At 37.4% G+C, this 3,934-nt stretch overlaps 1 pseudogene; it reads left to right on the top strand.

Moving 5' to 3' along the window:
• The first annotated feature begins 2,824 nt into the window (after positions 1–2,824).
• On the top strand, positions 2,825–3,546 carry LOC134385696 (protein Tob1-like; annotated as a pseudogene).
• The last annotated feature ends 388 nt before the right edge of the window (positions 3,547–3,934 follow it).

Below are 3,934 nucleotides of genomic sequence, written 5' to 3'. Positions count from 1 at the left end.
AGATAAACAAATTTACCATATGACCCAGTCATTCCTTTCCTAGTTATCTACCCAGGAAAAATGAAAACATATGCAAAGACTTACATATGAATATTCATAGCAGCATTATTTATATTAGCTGAAAAATACAAACAATCCAAATGCTCATCAACAGATGAATGAATAAACAAAATATGGTATATCATATCCATACAATGGAATACTATTTAGCCATAAAAGCCATACAGATCCATGCTGCAACATGGATGAACCTCAAAAATGTTATGCTATGTGAAAGACACCTGACACAAAAGACCACGTATTGTATAGTTCAATTTATATTAAATGTTAGGAAAAAGCAAGTGTGTGGAGACAGAAAGTAGATTACTAGTTGCCAGGGTTAGGAGTGTTAAAGGGGATTAACTGAAAATGAGCATGAGGAATCTTTCTGGGGTGAAGAAAATATTCTAAAACTGGATTATGATCTTAGTAAATTTACTAAAAGTCACTCAATTGTACACTTAGAACAGGTGAATTTAATGATATGTAATGACATGTGAAAGAAGCCAGATAGCAAAGAGCACATTATTATATAATTCTGTTTATATGAAGTCCAAAAACAGGCAAAATTGATCCGTGGTTCTAGAAGGCAGAAAGCGATTGCCCCTGAGGTAAGAGAAGGGGGTCACTGACTGGAAAGGAACAACAGGGAACTTTCTGGGGTGAAGAAAGTGTTCTACATCTACATCCATATTTTGTTTTGGGTAGTGGTCACCCAGTGGGATACAATTGTTAAAATTTGTCATAATGAACACTAAAGATCTGTGCATTTTATTGTATGCAAATTATACATTCATTAAAAATGTAACAATAATTCCTTAATACCATCAAATATCCAGTTCTGATTCTCCTAATTGTTTATTTATTTATATTTGACTTGTTTGAATTGGTATCTAAACAAATTCCACACATTGCCCTTAATCAATATGCCTCTCAAATCTTTCTCCCTGTTTTTTCCTCAAGAAAAATAACAAAGTTGATTTTTAGGTAGTGTGTGTTTTGCACATGCATTTCATTTACTCTATTTTTTAGCACTTTATTGAGAAATAATTTATATATAATAAAATGCAAAGTGTTCAGTGGACAGCTCAATAACCTTTTAAATATATGCATGCATTTTTAATTAGAAAAGTAATTTAGGGCTGACCCTGTGGCTCACTCGGGAGAGTGTGGCGCTGGGAGCGCCGAGGCCGCGGGTTCGAATCCAGGCCGCGGGTTTGAGTCCTATATAGGGATGGCTGGTGCGCTCACTGGCTGAGCGTGGTGCGGATGACACCATGCCAAGGGTTGCGATCCCCTTACCGGTCACAAAAAAAAAAAAAAAAAGAAAGAAAGAAAGAAAAGTAATTTAACCACATTGTAAAACATGTGAAAATGAGAGAAATTAAAGAAAAAAAACCAACCACAATCGCAATTTTGGTGTATTTCTTTTCAACTTTTTTTATAACTGCTTCTTCAGTGAGATAATACATGTAAAGTATAGTATCTATTATTAATATTATTATTTCACAGGCATATATTGCTGAGGAAATTTGCAGCTATAAATCTTATTAATGCAATCATATTGAATTTTGAAGCCCCAAGCATACTATCTGGTGTTATTCTACTATGTTTATATTTAAGCGATAAGAAAAGGATACACGTGTTTCAGCAGCATTATGTACATTCACCTGTCTTCTGATGGACTGATGTATTTCTCTAGGGTATACACAGACCTTCTTATATTTTTCTTAGAATGTAAAGGTCTTTCTGTTGAATTCAGAGAAAAAGTTATATTATTCCATCCACAGACCTATACTCACTTTCCAGTATAGTTTTCCGGTTGACAGAAATGTTGCACAGGTATTTCCTTTGACATTTTCAAGCTCTAAACTATATTTTCTTGATCTACACTTACTTCAAATTGGCTTGATTTATACATGAGCTTTTTGAAAAGAGTTTCCACGTAACACTTTGAAACTGATTTTTCCACAGTCTCATGATCTCTCATGTAAATGCCAGGTTTTGATGAGAAAGAGGAAACTATGTTAAATGATGGAAACCTAGGAGATTGGGTATTATTTTTACAAGCAGCATTTTTTTTCTGGTCTGGAAAAGGCCACAGCATTTCTAAGACTGTGTCCTTTTGGGGAGCTGCTGTTTCCTCTCCTGACATGTAACGAGATGCAATTGACGTGTTAGCAAAAATGGCTTTTAGAGGTTGCAAGTACACTAAAATCAAATCAAAGCCAACGAGGTTATCCTAAACTGACTTTTGAATAAAAAGTGGTTATCCCACTTTCTAAGCAGTTTTGAAAAATAATATCAAAAGGATAAAAACACAATTAAAGGCAATTTAGTGTTCTTAAAAGTTTGAGTCTTTTCAAAAAATGGTGCTAGAGCTATCCCTACACAAAAAAGTTAACCTTGACCTCACACCTTATGCAAAAATTAACTGAAAATTTATCACAGACTTAAATATAAAACATAAAACTATACAAGTTTTATAAAAGTTTTAGAAGGAGCGAAGCTCTGGCCCGGCTCAGAGAGAATGCATTACGGGGACACTGGGCCAGGGCACAGGGCTGTGCTGAGAAGTCCCGGGGCCTCCGTCATTTGTCCCCTGCCCGCCGCCGGTCTGTGGTGGGAGCAGCCCTGAAGCAGCCCGAACAAGACCACTTGAGGTGAAGGACAATTTACTAATACCAGCACTTTGAATGAAAATTTGTTTCTCTGCCACACACTGGACACTTTTTCTTTTTTGGTGGGGGTGTTGAAACAAACCCAACTTTGTGCCATAGCAGCTATGCAGCTTGAAATCCAAGTAGCACTAAATTTTATTATTTTATATTTGTACAACAAGCCTCCCAGGAGACGTGTCAACATTTTTGGTGAAGAACTCGAAAGACTTCTTAAGAAGAAATATGAAGGGCACTGGTATCCTGAAAAGCCATACAAAGGATCAGGGTTTAGATGTACACATGTAGGGGACAAAGTGGACCCTGTGATTGAACAAGCATCCAGAGAGAGTGGTTTGGACATGGATGATGTTCGTCGCAGTCTGCCACAGGACCTCAGTGTTTGGATTGACCCATTTGAGGTTTCCTACCAAATTGGTGAAAAGGGACCAGTGAAGGTGCTTTATGTGGATGATAATAATGAAAATGGATGTGAGTTGGATAAGGAGATAAAAAACAGCTTTAACCCAGAGGCCCAGGTTTCTATGCCCATAAGTGACCCAGCCTCATCACCCAGCTCTCCATTGCCTCCCTTGGTCACTCTGCCACTGTAAGTACCATCTTCTTGCCCTGGTCCACTCAGCCTTTTACCTTTACCACTGCCACTTTTGCTGCCACCAAGTTTGGCTCTACCAAAATGAAGAATAGTGGCCATAGCAACAAGGTTGCACGTACTTCTCCCATCAACCTTGGCTTGAATGTGAATGACCTCTTGAGGCAGAAAGCCATCTCTTCCTCAGTGCACTCTCTGTATGGGCTTGGCCTGGGTAGCCAACAGCAGAGGGGTTAGCAAGAAATTGGTTAAAAGACACAAAGAATGATTACATTTTGTAATGATGAACATGCTAATTTTACTGATTTGATCATCACGCATTGTAAACAGGAATTGATTTTCAACTCTGTACCCTACAAATGTGTATAATCAATTATGCCTTAATAAAAACAAAACAAAACAAAATAAGTTTTAAAAAAGTTTATGAGAGCTTGGGCTGTGTGTTTATTGAGAAGCCTGGATGGTAAAAGGATATGGTAGTAACTAGTTCCATCCTCTCCTTCTGCCCTTCTTAAGAATTGGTGGGTCTAGGTTTTTGAAAGTTTCATGGAAGAAAATGAATTCTCCTCTTTCAGATGTCTGTTCTTCTTATTCTAGACATTGCCACTCCTCACTAAGAAATACC

The sequence above is a fragment of the Cynocephalus volans genome, chromosome 9 (genome assembly GCF_027409185.1).
Source record: "Cynocephalus volans isolate mCynVol1 chromosome 9, mCynVol1.pri, whole genome shotgun sequence".
Taxonomy (NCBI): Eukaryota; Metazoa; Chordata; class Mammalia; order Dermoptera; family Cynocephalidae; genus Cynocephalus; species Cynocephalus volans.
The sequence above is the reverse complement of the archived record's forward strand: the minus strand, read 5'-3'. Positions and strand labels throughout refer to the sequence as shown.